General features: G+C 37.4%; 1 pseudogene; it reads left to right on the forward strand.

Annotated features, from left to right (window-relative positions):
* Window positions 1–391: 391 nt before the first annotated feature.
* On the forward strand, window positions 392–16,604 carry LOC116029447 (annotated as a pseudogene).
* Window positions 16,605–17,134: the final 530 nt, after the last annotated feature.

Genomic DNA, 17,134 nt, shown 5'->3' on the forward strand with positions numbered 1-17,134 from the left:
ATTATTTATTAAGAAAATTATAGTATTGAGAAAAAGTGTAATATTATAAAAAATCTAACTCATGAATAAGAGTATAAGACCGTCATATTTTGTCAAGGTCGAAAGGTTTTACTAGCCGTCGCAGCCTGTAAAGTCTCTCAACTTGCAAAGCTTCCACATCACCTTATTTGCAATTCATTTACTATTCACACTACATCCCTGCAATATCGCATCACATTAAAATATTAATAAATAAATAAATAAAAAAGTAAAGAAAACAAAAAAACCAAATAAACAATTAAAAAAAGGAAAATTGTGATTGCAAATTACACATGGGATTGCCAATGGGGAAATGGCAGGGATGGGGCTAGCCTAACATTCAAAAGATTTTGAATTTTTTGTGAAGCGCCGCAAAATCGCCAACGTTTAATACTGACCACTGCGCATAACGGTAATGATTTATCTTCCTCACGCAGTCACGCTTCCAGTCCCCACACTCTCTCTAATCAAGTCAACCCAAGAAACCAAAACAGCGAGAGAAAGGAGAGAGAAATGGCGGTTGCGAATACGATGAACAACGGGGGCAAGGCAACAACGCTATCAGCCTTCCGGCGATGCCGCCGACGAGTCCGTCGACACCCAATCCGTTCTCTAAAGGTCTTCCTGACCTTATCTGTATTTTGTGTATGCATCTTCATTCCACTTGAATTGCATCTGATCATCTGATCCAGTATTCAATTTTGTTTCCGTCAATATTTGATTCAGTTAAGGCTTCAAAAGAATTTTCTGAATTAATTCGTTAAAGATTAGGTTTTGGGTATTTGATTCATTTCTCCTGATTCTTATTGATGAATATCTTTCATCTTAATGTCCTACCAGCCTTCCGGTGATGCCGCTGACAAGGCGGACGGTGCCATCTGCTGAGTCCGTCGACACCCAATCCATTCTCAAAAGGTCATTCTGCCCTTATCTGTATTTTGTGTATGCATCTTCATTCCACTTGAATTGCATCTGATCATCTGATCCAGTATTCAATTTTGTTTGCCGTCAATATTTGATTCAGTTAAGGCTTTAAAAGAATTTTCTTAATTAATTCATTTTTTCTTCAATCTAAAAGATTAGGTTTTGGGTATTTGATTCATTTCTCCTGATTCTTATTGATGAGTATCTTTCATCTTAATGCCCTAGTTGTTAATTAGCTAGGGTTTGTAAGAAACTGAGTTGAAGTATTAGGGTTTTACTAACATTTAAATTGATGTTTTCCTGCCAACTTACTATGCCACAGCTCCAAGATCCTTTTATCCATAATAGGGCTATTGCTAACTGAAGTTCTATAGTGCCCATCCATAATAGGGCTATTGCTAACTGAAGTTCTATAGTGCCCATAGAGTGATAGTAGAACAAAAAACTCTTTTGGCATTAACTGAAAAATTACATGAACTCTTTGAGACTCTTTTGGCATTAACTGAAAAATTACATGAACTCTTTGAGTTGAAACATTTTTCTTGCTTATAGCTCCTTCATGTGTTTGAATGACTTCGCTCTTCACAACATCATTTTAAGTCAATATTTGCATTTTCTCTCTATGTACCTTGTATTTCATTTGGATTTCAGATTTTCAGTTTTGTTTGCTTCAAAATAGTAAATGCAATCAGTTCCTTGAAGGTGGGAAGATGGACTTGCTGATAGAGTAGAGTATGACTCTGCTGGTAATATTGAAACAGAGATAATTAACAAATCTCCTTTTGTTCAGGTATCTTATTTATAGAAATCTTGCTGATGAGTTAGTCATATTATTGCTCTTTTCTATTGTTGCTGTTGAGTATTTCTAAAGTTGAACCTGTCTTGCAGATTCCCCTTGGTGTAACTGAAGATAGATTGATTGGTTCAGTTGATGTTGAGGAGTCTGTGAAATCTGGAACCACTGTTTTTCAACCTGGCCTTCTGGCAGAAGCTCATTGAGGAGTTTTGTATGTTGATGAGATTAATCTGCTGGATGAGGGCATTAGCAATTTACTTCTGAATGTGCTGACAGAGGGAGTTAATATTGGAGAAAGAGAAGGTATAAGCTTTAGGCATCCATGCAAACCATTGCTAATAGCTACATATAACCCTGAAGAAGGTGCTGTCCGTGAACATCTATTGGACCGCATTGCAATAAATTTGAGGTACACCTTCTGATACCATTTGATTTACCTATATAAACAATTCCAATACTCCTATAAATATATTCTACTAATAACTCAGCAACTACATATACTTACTATTTTATTCTCATGCATATATCTTTTTAGCTATATAACATTTGGTCGAACTTTAAATCCTCAAGGTGTATTGTGATTTTCATCCTCATATTAGTTTATCAGGGTGGCCAACTCTTCTGAATCCTGCATCTGAGAGCTTTGAGTCTACTCAATTTAACAATAATACAATCCTTTTGCAGTGAAGACCTTCCAATGAGTTTTGAAAACCGTTTTGCAGCAGCAGACACAGCAACGCAGTCTCAGGAGCGCAGTGATGAAGTTCTTAAAATGGTGGATGAAGAAACAGATTTTTCTAAAACACAGGTACCATTTGTCAAAAAAAGAAAGATTCAGATGATTTAGATGACTATTCTACTCAAGTGATTGCATTATTTGATGGAATTGGTGCTTTGAAAATAGTCTTCAGATAATGAAGCTCTTAAAATGATGGATGAAGAAGCTTATTATGCAAAAACACATGTTTGTCAAAAAGAAAAATCTAGATGGTTTAGACAACTATTCTACTACAGTGCTTGCATTGTTGGGCATTGAAAATAGTCTTCAGAAAAATCAGTTAGAACTAGTAAAGGGTGAGGTTCATATTTTAGTTGGAAGGTGAGCATGTGCTGACATAATGTAGAAATGATTAGGTTCATTACCTGTAGATTAGGATATAGATTTGTTCAAAGATGGCAGCAACCATTTGTTGATTTGAAATCCATAGGCATCATGTCTAATTTGTTATTTGTAGAAGGATGATTAGCTAGCCATGACTCCATGAGATGAAGATATTAAATTAATCATCTCACCTTCAAAGCCCATTAAACATTGAAGTTCTGTCCTAAATCAGCACGTTTGAAAATCTTATTAGTGCTAGCTATACTGATTACATTAGTTAACAATGCTAAGTTTTGTCCTCTATTTAGTCCATAATAACATGTCTGAGGTTCCTCTATACGAAATAATCCTTAGTTAACAAGATACTTCAATTGACTTAATTGAAAAGATTTTTCCTTGTAAAAATTGCAACAATTTCTCATTGCATNGTGATAGTAGAACAAAAAACTCTTTTGGCATTAACTGAAAAATTACATGAACTCTTTGAGTTGAAACATTTTTCTTGCTTATAGCTCCTTCATGTGTTTGAATGACTTCGCTCTTCACAACATCATTTTAAGTCAATATTTGCATTTTCTCTCTATGTACCTTGTATTTCATTTGGATTTCAGATTTTCAGTTTTGTTTGCTTCAAAATAGTAAATGCAATCAGTTCCTTGAAGGTGGGAAGATGGACTTGCTGATAGAGTAGAGTATGACTCTGCTGGTAATATTGAAACAGAGATAATTAACAAATCTCCTTTTGTTCAGGTATCTTATTTATAGAAATCTTGCTGATGAGTTAGTCATATTATTGCTCTTTTCTATTGTTGCTGTTGAGTATTTCTAAAGTTGAACCTGTCTTGCAGATTCCCCTTGGTGTAACTGAAGATAGATTGATTGGTTCAGTTGATGTTGAGGAGTCTGTGAAATCTGGAACCACTGTTTTTCAACCTGGCCTTCTGGCAGAAGCTCATTGAGGAGTTTTGTATGTTGATGAGATTAATCTGCTGGATGAGGGCATTAGCAATTTACTTCTGAATGTGCTGACAGAGGGAGTTAATATTGGAGAAAGAGAAGGTATAAGCTTTAGGCATCCATGCAAACCATTGCTAATAGCTACATATAACCCTGAAGAAGGTGCTGTCCGTGAACATCTATTGGACCGCATTGCAATAAATTTGAGGTACACCTTCTGATACCATTTGATTTACCTATATAAACAATTCCAATACTCCTATAAATATATTCTACTAATAACTCAGCAACTACATATACTTACTATTTTATTCTCATGCATATATCTTTTTAGCTATATAACATTTGGTCGAACTTTAAATCCTCAAGGTGTATTGTGATTTTCATCCTCATATTAGTTTATCAGGGTGGCCAACTCTTCTGAATCCTGCATCTGAGAGCTTTGAGTCTACTCAATTTAACAATAATACAATCCTTTTGCAGTGAAGACCTTCCAATGAGTTTTGAAAACCGTTTTGCAGCAGCAGACACAGCAACGCAGTCTCAGGAGCGCAGTGATGAAGTTCTTAAAATGGTGGATGAAGAAACAGATTTTTCTAAAACACAGGTACCATTTGTCAAAAAAAGAAAGATTCAGATGATTTAGATGACTATTCTACTCAAGTGATTGCATTATTTGATGGAATTGGTGCTTTGAAAATAGTCTTCAGATAATGAAGCTCTTAAAATGATGGATGAAGAAGCTTATTATGCAAAAACACATGTTTGTCAAAAAGAAAAATCTAGATGGTTTAGACAACTATTCTACTACAGTGCTTGCATTGTTGGGCATTGAAAATAGTCTTCAGAAAAATCAGTTAGAACTAGTAAAGGGTGAGGTTCATATTTTAGTTGGAAGGTGAGCATGTGCTGACATAATGTAGAAATGATTAGGTTCATTACCTGTAGATTAGGATATAGATTTGTTCAAAGATGGCAGCAACCATTTGTTGATTTGAAATCCATAGGCATCATGTCTAATTTGTTATTTGTAGAAGGATGATTAGCTAGCCATGACTCCATGAGATGAAGATATTAAATTAATCATCTCACCTTCAAAGCCCATTAAACATTGAAGTTCTGTCCTAAATCAGCACGTTTGAAAATCTTATTAGTGCTAGCTATACTGATTACATTAGTTAACAATGCTAAGTTTTGTCCTCTATTTAGTCCATAATAACATGTCTGAGGTTCCTCTATACGAAATAATCCTTAGTTAACAAGATACTTCAATTGACTTAATTGAAAAGATTTTTCCTTGTAAAAATTGCAACAATTTCTCATTGCATGTTCTATTTCCACACACTAACTTCTGTTATTGGCATAACAACTAAGTCTAACTTCATTCTTTGAAGATACTTTTGGCCAGGGAGTATCTAAAGGATGTTTTGGTCGAGATCAGCTAAAATACTTGGTTATGGAAGCTATCCGTGGTGGTTGCCAGGTACACGCCAAAAATCTCTACTAGTTTTCCATTAGGAATGCTCGAGACTGGTATTTGACTGAGACTTTCCATGTCATAATTATAAGCTGTCTTATGTACGAGTTATTAAGATAATAAGATTCTTTAACATTTTTTAACTCATAAGATGATAAATTGTATCAAGTTGAATAAATAAATGTATTCCACAGTCCACACTACAAAAGAATAGCTTTATGGCATTGATATCAAGTTGTTTTTCCGAAAACTATGATACTTACCTAAGATGACTTATCGCATTGTTCATTTGATAAGGTTGTAGCTTACAACAAGATAAAAGAATCATCCAGAACCATCTCAAATAAAATTTTCACATTTATTTCATGGAAGAAATTGTTATATCTTGCTACTAAATTTCTCTAAAATATGGTTGTTTCTTAAATCTTAAGTCCTAATGCAATTGACTGACATCCATTTTGGAATTACAGGGGCATAGAGCTGAAATGTATGCTCCTCGTGTTGCGAAATGCTTAGCTGCTCTTGAAGGCCGTGACAAAGCTAATGTTGATGACCTGAAGAAAGCTGTAAGCTGTGTTATACTTTGTATTTTCTGAGTTATTCATGTTTGAACTGTTTGAGTGATAAGCAATATGTCATGACACTTCAACTTCTTACATCCATTCCAGATTTTTTTAAATTACTCAAATTGGTGGTACAGTTTAGGCAGTAGTCTCTACCCTATTACGAGTACTAGTCTCAAGAATTAAAATCATATCAAACTTCATATCAACACTGAACAAATTAAATTTTACCATTAATTTGGGGTGGTGTGATGTCTCTACGCAATTTAAATTTTACCATTAATTTAATAATAATACAATCCTTTTGCAGGGCAGATCTTCCAACGAGTTTTGAAAACCGTGTTGTAGCAGTAGACATAGCAACTCAGTTTCAGGAGTGCAAGTTCTTAAAATGGTGGATAAAGAAACATCTTTTGCTAAAACACATGTACCATTTGTAAAATAAATAAATAAATAAATAAATTAGTGTGTTTGGTTCGCACATGGGGATCGTGATCGGTATGGGTATCAAATACTTGATAAGGGTAATGGATTTTGGTGGAAATATTTTGAATGTTCGGTAGTAGGGTGGAATGGCAATGCTTATTAATAATTGGGAGAGAAAGGAGGAAGGGAAATGAAATCCTTATTTAATAAGGGTATGAGTTTTTTAATTAGTGGGGTATTTCAAACCCATAGTAGTATTCTAAAAACCTGTCAACCAAACAATAACAATCACTTTGATAACCATACCTTGTACCAAAACTCGTCAACCAAACACACCCTAAGATGATTTAGATGACTATTCTACTACAGTGATTGCATTATTTGAATATTTGGTTCTTTGAACACATTGTCTTCAAATAATGAAGTTCTTAAAAATGCAAGCACTGTAGTAGAATGGTCATCTAAATAATGAAGAAGCTTATATTTAAATACACATGTAGAATATGTGTATGTGTATATAGAAATGTTATACTGTGAAAGCTGTCAAGCTGTACAAAGGAGCTTATATATACATACTAACAGGACTCAGCCACTCATTTGAATTTCAAAATGAGTGGTAGAATAGTCATCTAAATAATGAAGAAGCTTATATTTAAATACACATGTAGAATATGTGTATGTGTATATAGAAATGTTTTACTGTGAAAGCTGTCAAGCTGTACAAAGGAGCCTATATATACATACTAACAGGACTCAACCACTCATTTGAATTTCAAAATGAGTAGCTGAGAGTTATTTCCTAAGAACCTTCTAATAGTCCCCCTCAAGTTGGAGCATAAATATCAAACATGCCAACTTGTTACATATATATAAAGTTTGACTCTTACTAAGACCTTTATATGTCAGCCAGCTAATCATCGCTCCGAACGTGCACAATAGATGTTAGTCCTTGTTCCACTTTCTCCCGTTAAAATGACAATCAACTTCAATATGTTTCGCCCGCTCATGAAAAATTGGATTATTCGTGATATGTATGACAACACGATTATCACACAACAAATCTACCGGTAAATTCACTTCCATACCCACTTCTTTTAGAGAATATTATGCACCCAAACTATTTCACTAGCCCGCTGATGCATTCTGGGGGCGTGGTTATGTTCGTAGAAACAGATCAGCATAGAAGCTGTAATCTGGGAAATTGCAGTAAAGAAGGAATCTATTTCATTACCATATTATAGTTTAGAAAGTTGTTAGTTTATTACTATATCATAGTTTAGAAAGTTTTAGAAAGTTTCCTAACTTAGTTTTAGTAATTTCAGTTTTGGATTCCTTGTACTGCCCTATATAAGGGAGTATCAATTTCAATATCAGTAAGCAAAGTTTTAATCCCAAATCAAAGGGCTAGGGAGTTTTGGGACTCAAGAAAACCCAGCTTATCCTTTTTTCCACAATTGTTCCTTTCTTCCCATTCCCTTTTTCTGCAATTCCATTAAGCCTGTGACGTAGAACACATAACATTTGGTTCCGTTGCCGGCGTCATGGGCGATCGTTCTTCCAGCAGCACAAACTCCAAGGAGGACTACGCAGACCTCTGTGAGTCAGTTAAGGAGTTGAAACAATTACTGGCGGACTTTATTCGGGCCCAGCAACCAGCAACCCCACCGAGAAAAAGTGGGCCTCGCAGCATTCAACATGATCGGTGAAGCACGACTGTGGTATTATCAAATCCTGCGGGATGAACCTCCCCTATCTTGGCTTTTGTTTAAAGAATATTGCAAGTTGCGTTTCGGGCCGCCACGCAGCAACAATCCTTTGGGAGAGTTAGCCAATTTGAAACAGCGAGGGAGGCATATTGATGAGTATGTGGAGGATTTCCAAACGTTGTTGGCTCGTGCGACCTCTGTTCGTTTTGAGCAGCAAGTTGATTTATTCACAGCAGGACTAGACGAGCTTTTACGAATTGATGTGGAGCGTAGCAAGCCAACCTCTTTGGCTGAAGCTGTGAATACAGCCCGGGATTTTGCAAGGAAATTCCAATTATTGGGTCTCGCTGGGGCTCGACAATCCCCTCGTCCAGTCTCTTCTTTTCCGAGCAGCCCAGTAATCACAGTCACAAAGCCCCGAGCACCACCTAAACCAAGCTTTAAGCCACCCCCGCTCCGTCGGTTGTCACCTGCAGAGCAAGAAGAACGCAAGGCAAAAGGCCTCTGTTTTAATTGTGATGAAACATGGTTTCGCGGCCATCGTTGTAAGCATCTCTTTTGTATTTTGAATGTGTGATGAGGATGACCCATTGGATGCTGAGGAAGAAGCCCCAGATGTGGCAGAAATCTCCTTGAATGCCATCGCAGGGGTCTCTACGGGCAAGATGATAAAACTCAAGATAGTGATTGCAGATCAACCATTGCTTGCACTAATTGACACAGGCAGCACCCACAACTTTATCAATGCTACCACAGTCAAGTCCCTGGATCTTGCAACCAGCCCTCGTCCAGGCATGCGAGTAGCAGTCGCAAATGGGGAACACCTCCCGAGCTCTGGAATCTGCAAGCAAGTTCTGGTTCACCATAACTCCGATTACTTTATGGCAGATTTTTATGTGTTTCCTTTGGCAGGTTTTGATGTTGTCTTGGGAGTTAAATGGCTGAGTACATTGGGACCTATTTGGTGGGATTTCCACACATTAACTATGCAATTTTCACTTAATGGCAAGCTAGTTTCTTAGTTAGGTGAACACTACACTGTGAGTTCGGAATTGCATACACTCCAGCCACTTTCCAACCTTGCAGCTTTGGACAGTATTTTGTCCACATTTGATTCCCTCTTTGGAGAGATTACTACTCTACCTCCAGCCCGTGAGTGTGACCACAAAATTGTTCTAGTTTCGGGGATAGATCCTGTAGTGGTGCGTCCTTATCGCTATCCACAAATTCTTAAGGATGAAATTGAGAAGCAATGCAAGGACATGTTGAAAAATGGAATAATTCGGCCAAGCAGGTCTCCTTTTTCATCCCCTATGCTTTTGGTGACCAAGCAAGATGGCTCTTGGAGATTTTGCGTCGATTACCGGGAATTAAATAACCACACCATCAAGGACAAGTTTCCTATTCCAGTGATAGATGAGTTATTGGATGAACTGCATGGGTCAAAATTCTTCACCAAACTTGATCTCCGGTCAGGGTACCACCAGATTCAAATGCATCCAGATGATGTGGAAAAGACAGCCTTCCGAACCCATCATGGTCACTTTGAGTTTCTGGTAATGCCTTTTGGGCTTACCAATGCCCCTTCGACCTTCCAGTCCTTAATGAATGAGGTCTTCGGTCCCTTCTTACGAAAGTTTGTATTAGTTTTTTTTTATGATATTCTCATATATAGTGCTACATGGGTTGAGCACTTGCAACATATTCGAATGGTTCTCTCATGCTTGCAGCAGCACAACTTATTTCTCAAAAGGTCAAAGTGTGTCTTCGGGGAGGACCATGTTCATTATCTAGGGCATATCATCCATGACCATGGTGTATCTGTTGATGCTGACAAAGTGCAAGCAGTGGCAGATTGGCCAACTCCAACTTCACCAATAGGCCTTCGAGGTTTCCTCGGGTTAGCAGGTTTCTACCGCCGATTCATTAAAGGTTATGGAGTTCTGGCAACACCTTTAACAAATCTGCTACGCAAGAACGCATTTGATTGGTCCCAAGAAGCTGCACAGGCTTTTGAGGAGTTAAAATGTGCATTGACAATAGCACCAGTATTAAGCTTACCAGATTTCTCACTCCCATTTGTTGTGGAGTGTGATGCTTCAGACAGTGGCATTGGGGCTGTGTTACAACAAGGTCTGCACCCAATAGCATTTTTCAGTAAGAAGTTGGCAGATCGTCACTTGAAGCTTCCAGCTTATGAAAGAGAACTGATCGGCTTATCGCAGGCAGTCTGGAATTGGAGGCATTATCTCTGGGGGCGAAAGTTTTTAATTAGAACAGATCATTACAGCTTGAGTTTCCTTCTGCAACAACGACTTACAACTTCCCCACAACATCACTGGATGAGCAAATTATTGGGCTATGACTTTACTGTCGAATATAAGCCCGGGAAGTTGAATGTAGTAGCAGATGCCTTATCACGGAGGAACCAGGATACAGCAGAGTGTTTCACAATATCCTTGTTGCGTTCAAAGTTATTAGATGATATTAAAATTGCTGTACGCGACTCAGAGGAGTACAAGCCGTTCATCCAAAACTGTGACCATCAGAAGGAGGAAATGTGGTTCTTGAAAGAAGGATTGGTTTTTTTATAGAGGGAAAATCTTTATTCCCCCACACTCAAACCTCCCTCTGCGAATTTTGCAGGAAATCCACAGCTCCTACCATGAAGGGGTGCAGAAAACGATCCACCGTGTCCGCAGAGACTTTTATTGGCCGGGGTTGAATAAAATGGTCCGCGAATTCGTTTCTAATTGCTCCACCTGCCAGCAACAAAAATGGGAAAATCTCCGACCCGCGGGGCTGCTCCAACCACTCCCAATCCCTCACCAAATATGGGCTGATATCTCACTTGATTTTGTGGAGGGGCTGCCAAAGGCTGGGGGCAAATCAGTGCAATTTGTGGTCGTAGATCGCTTCTCTAAATATGCCCACTTCTTGGCTTTACAACATCCATATTCAGCTCTTACTGTGGCACACGCATTCTATGCCAATGTCTTCAAATTACACGGCTTACCAGAGTCAATTGTGAGTGATAGGGACAGAACCTTTACAGGAAATTTTTGGAAGGAATTGTTCACACTCAGCTGGACGAAGCTTAACTTCTCTTCAGCATACCACCCACAATCGGATGGTCAAACGGAAGTAGTTAATAGAACTATCGAAATGTACCTACGCTGTTTGGTGGGAGAGCACCCTCGGCAATGGGTTCAATTGCTTCCGTGGGTGGCGTATTGTTACAATACTTCCTTCCACTCTGCTCTTCGTACAACCCCGTTCCAAGTGGTGTATGGCAGACCACCTCCTCGTTTGTTATCATATGAACCGGGAGTTTCTAAAATAGATGCAGTGGATGATGCTTTGCAGAGCAGAGATGAGATCCTCAAGGATGCGAGACATCATCTCCAACTTGCACAGTCTAGAATGGAACAAACATATAACAGACTGCACCGGGAAGTAACCTTTGAGCCAGGACAATGGGTTTGGGTGAAGCTACAACCATATCGCCAACGCTCCATTGCCAAGAAGAAAATGACTAAGCTTTCACCTCGCTTTTATGGCCCCTTTCAAGTGGTACGCCGAATAGGGCAAGTAGCATATCAACTGGACCTCCCACTAGATTCACGTATTCATGATGTTTTCCACTTGTCTGTCCTAAAAGAGTTCAAATGTGCACTACCAACAGTAGTTTGTCATCTACCCCCATCTGATGAAGTTCGTCTGATACTTCAGCCCGCATCCATCCTCCAAAGTCGAGTCAATAGGGGTAGCCGTGAGGTTCTCATACAATGGCAAGGGATGTTGGAAGAAGATGCAACATGGGAGCAGTTAACAGATTTTCAGAGCCGATACCCGAACTTCAAGCTTGAGGACAAGCTTGTTGTCCCGGAGGGGAGTGATGATGCATTCTGGGGGCGTGGTTATGTTCGTAGAAACAGATCAGCATAGAAGCTGTAATCTGGGAAATTGCAGTAAAGAAGGAATCTATTTCATTACCATATTATAGTTTAGAAAGTTGTTAGTTTATTACTATATCATAGTTTAGAAAGTTTTAGAAAGTTTCCTAACTTAGTTTTAGTAATTTCAGTTTTGGATTCCTTGTACTGCCCTATATAAGGGAATATCAATTTCAATATCAGTAAGCAAAGTTTTAATCCCAAATCAAAGGGCTAGGGAGTTCTGGGACTCAAGAAAACCCAACTTATCCTTTTTTCCACAATTGTTCCTTTCTTCCCATTCCCTTTTTCTGCAATTCCATTAAGCCTATGACGTAGAACGCATAACACCCGCCACATGAGCCATAGCCACAGTCAGATTCAACACTTGAACGCAACACTACATTCTTCTTCTTACTCTTCCATGAGACCAAGTTGCTTCTTGCAAACACACAATAGCCTGTCATAGACCTTTTGTCACTAGGTGACCCAACCCAATTTGCATAAGAGAATACCTCAACACTCGTATATGGGTCCAGCATAAAGAACCCCTTTTCCAGCCAGGAGCACCTTTCAGATACTTTACAATCAGAATAACTGCTTTCCAATGAGTTTGTGTAGGTGCACTCATGAATTGACTAACCACACTCACAGGAAATGCAATATTTGGACAGGTAATTGTGAGGTAGTTCAACTTTTCTACTAACCTCCTATACCTTTACAGATCTTCAAATGCCTCCCCCTGACCTGCCAACAACTTCGCACCCTGTTCCATAGGCGTGTCACACAGTTTTGACCCAAGTAGCCCCGTGTCACCGAGCAAGTCCAACACATATTTCCTTTGCGAGAGAAATATGCCCTTCTTGGTCAACTTCAATCCCCATAAAGTACTTTAGCACATGATATGTAGAATATGTGTATATAGAAATGTTTACTGTGAAAGCTGATGATTTACAAGCTGTACAAAGGAACCTATATATACATACTAAAATTATAGGACTCAACCACTCATTTTGAAATAAGGTCACCCATAACACGGCTCTCCACTTGAGTTATCTTAGCCTACCCCCTTCCCATGCTGCTTGCCAACGACAACTGGTACTTTCGGGTCATCCCCTTCCCCTCTACCCCCTTTCGGTTCTGGCAAATACCAAACTGGACTCGGCCACTCATTTGAATTTCAAAATGAGTAGATGAGAGTTATTTCCTAACAACCTTCTAACAACACATGTTTGTAAAAAAGAAAAATCTAGATGATTTAGACAACTATTCTTGGGCACTTGGAAAATAGTCTTCAGAAAAATTGGTTAGAACTAGAAAAGGGTGAGGCTCATATTTTAGTTGAAAGGTGAGCATGTGCTGACATAATGTAGAAATGAATCAGGTTCACTACCTGTAGATTAGGATATAGATTTGTTAAAAGATGGCAATTATCATTTGTCTATCTGAAATCCATAGGCATCATGTCTAATTTGTTTTTTTTTTTGTAGAAGGATAATTAGCCAACGATGAGATGAAGATATTAAATTAATCATCTGATTCATCTCATCTTCAAAATCCATTAAACAATGTTCTGTCCTAAATCAACATGTTTGAAGACCTTATAAGTGTATTGATTACATTAGTTAACAATGCTAAGTTTTGTCCTCTATTTAGTCCATAATAACATGTATGAGGTTCCTCTATATGAAATAATCCCTCGTTAACAAGATACTTTCAATTAGCTTAATTGCAACAACTTCTCATTGCATGTTCTATTTCCACACGCTAACCTCTATTATTGGCTTTCTTCAAAAAAAAAAAAAAGACTTCTATTATTGGCATAACTAAGTCTGACTTCATTCATTGAAGATAATACTCTAAAGGATGTTACAATTAGTTGAGAGCAGCTAAAATACTTGATAATGGAAGCTATCCGTGGTGGTTGCCAGGTACTTGCCAAAAATCTCTACTAGTTTTTCATTAGGAATGCTCCTGATTGGTATTTGACTGAGAGTTTCCATGTCAATTATAAGCTGTCTTATGTACGAGTTATTAAGATAATATGATTCTTTAACATTTTTTCACACATAAGATGACAAATTGTATCAAGTTGAATAAATAAATGTATTCCAAACTACAAAAGAATAGCTTAATGGCATTGATATCAAGTTGTTTTGCCAAAAACTATGATAACTTACCTAAGATTACTTATCGCATTATTCATTTGATAAGGCTGTAGCTTAAAACAAGATAAGAGAATCATCCAGAACCATCTCAAATAAAATTTTCACATTTATTTCATGGAAGAAATTGCTATATGTTGCTACTAAAGTTCTCTACAATATGCCTGTGTGTCTTAAGCCCTAATGCAATTGGACTGACATCCATTTTGGATTTACAGGGGCATAGAGCTGAACTGTATGCTGCTGGTGTTGCCAAATGCTTAGCTTCTCTTGAAGGCCGTGACAAAGCTAATGTTGATGACCTGAAGAAAGTTGTAAGCTGTGTTAGGTATTTTCTGAGTTATTCATGTTTGAATTGTTGCAATATGTCATGACACTTCTACTTCTTATTACATCCATTCCAGATTTTTTTTAAATACTCAAATTGGTGGTACAGTTTAGGCAGTAGTCTCTACCCTATTACAGAGTACTAGCCTCAAGAATTAAAATCATATCAAAGTTCATATCAACACTGAACAAATCAAGTTTTACCATTAATTTGGGGTGGTGTGATGTCTCTACGCAATTTAAATTTTACCATTAATTTTCCTAAAAAATAACTTCATTCACGCTTGTTCTTGAACTCCAAACCAGTCAATATTTTACATAAAACTGAATAGTGAGAGTAGTATTTTCTGGACATACTATCTGGCTCCTGGAAAATGTGTAACCATCACATATCTAAAAGGAGAAGCCCCAGTATTTTATACTGTTGTGTTGTAAAATTTCTGATCTAAACCTAAATCACTCATTTATGTTCTTTAACTTTTAGGAAAGCTGAAAAGTTCTATTTTGCTGCCATCAATGATAAAAACCATTTCAAGTCAGATTCTTTAGTGCAAGGTCCAGTCAAGAGATTAGCTGTTGATGCAACTTTAAGAGCAGCTGCATTATATCAGAAGTTGCGTAGAGAGAAGGGCATTCAAAAAAGTAGAAAAGTTTTTGTAGAGAAAACTGACATTGAGAGCCAAAAGAATGGCACGCAAAGCGGGAGCCTTGGTAGATCTCATTACTCTCTCTCTGCAGTCTGCACAACCTGCCTCAGTTTTAATACCGTTAGTTTCAAGCTTTCTTCTTACTATTTATATTAATCCTATTTGATATAATAGAGTAGCCTACAAATTTCTTGGGTTAGAACTAGCAGCTTTCAAACCACGAAAGAATGCAAGAATTTGTCAAAAGAAAAGATATTTGAACCTTGCAATTGGATCTTGATTACTTGACATTTACACATTTGAAATCCACTAAACTTAAGCTGAAACTGTATTTGTTGGAATTAGGCAGTCTATTTTGTTGGGATGGAATCATAATGTTAAATCTACCTCTCATAATAAATTGTAGTTAGTTCTAGAGCTCTTTAGCCCGGTGTTTGTTGCTTTTCACATAAATTTCTTTATTGCAGGTGATATTTGTAGTTGATGCTAGTGGAAGTATGGCAGATCAGGTTAGTTTGGAGTCACAAAAAACTTTACGTATTACTCCATATTACGGTGAGATGATATATGATGTTGTGAAAATGTCTACAGGTTTGCATTATTCCTTTTTGTGGAGATGCTGCAGAAGTTCTGTTGCCTCCTTCAAGGTCAATCTCAATGGCAAGAAAGCGTCAGCGTCTTGAGAGACTTTCCTGTGGGGTGGGGGTTCTCCGCTTGCTCATGGACTAACTACGGTAGGTGAATTAGATTGGTATATGTAAGTGTTGCTTGTCGTGCAGTTCTTTGTATAATTTATAGTGGTTGCATATAAGGAATTTCTTTTCAAAATTTAATCAAACTTCATGCTTTGAATTTTTTTCATAAGCAACTTTTGCTTTCTCACTTGATAAATTGCAGAAAATAGTATTTTAGCTTTTCAAGCATATTACTTCTTATACTAACCACCATATAGCTTGGGGTATGTTACAGTACAGTGGTCTCATAGTTCAAGTGTAACCATGTTCAGGCAGTTAGAGTTGGGATGAATGCAAAGAAGAGCGGTGATGTTGGACGCATAATGATCATTGCAATTACTGATGGTAGAGCAAACATATCACTAAAAAGATCTACTGATCCTGAAGCAGCAGCCTCTTCTGATGCACCCAGACCCTCTACTCAAGAGCTGAAGGTATACACTGATACTAAATTAATTGTTCATTTTGTCATGATGACTGCTAAATTTTAAATGAGTCTAATCTACTTGTGCACTTGGGTGTCATGATTTTTAAATTATTATTGGGTTTCATTCTGTAAATATTGTGTGCAGGATGAGATTCTTGAGGTAGCTGGTAAAATATACAAAGCGGGTTATTGATACCGAGAACAAGTTTGTGTACTCTTGCTTTCCAAAAGAAATTGCAAAAATTGCTCAAGGTTTGTTCACTGATATGGTAGCTTCCTTAGAGCATCCTTATCATCATTCAATATCTCACTCAATCACAAAAATTATTCTTCACACTAGTTTTTATTTATTTGAATTATAAATCTATACTATACATAAAAACAATTTCCTCCTCCCAAATTTTCCCCCCAAAACTTAGGGGTATTTTGGTAAAATCATTTATTTTATTTATTTATTATTTTATTATTTTATTAATTATCCATCTTATAATATTATTATGGTAATATATGATAATTGTTATGAAATATTAATTATAACTGTGATATTAATAAGAAATTGAGAATCTGAAACTAAAGATGAAGAACACTGAAATGGAGAAGGATTCAGAGAAGCAAAGGAGGAAGAAGCATTGTATTGATGATTCTGGGGTTGATGATTTACAGGGGAGTGATGGGGTATTTATATTACCCGGAAATGAATAAATAAATATATTGTATACTGTAGATGACCTCATGGCTGACATAGCATTGCTGGATTTGTTAAAGCCTGAAAAGGCTTAGCTGCCCCTATGGTCACGAGATTGAATCCTGTAGCTCCTAGCTTTTGTTTGCATCTTGAATTAGCTCTTCAACCATTATATACAACTAAATGTTCTCCAAGCATTCTTCAATAGTAGTAGCAGCAAAATGGATTGAGTCTTGAGCTTTAAA

This window comes from Ipomoea triloba, chromosome 9 (genome assembly GCF_003576645.1).
Source record: "Ipomoea triloba cultivar NCNSP0323 chromosome 9, ASM357664v1".
NCBI classification, from domain to species: Eukaryota; Viridiplantae; Streptophyta; class Magnoliopsida; order Solanales; family Convolvulaceae; genus Ipomoea; species Ipomoea triloba.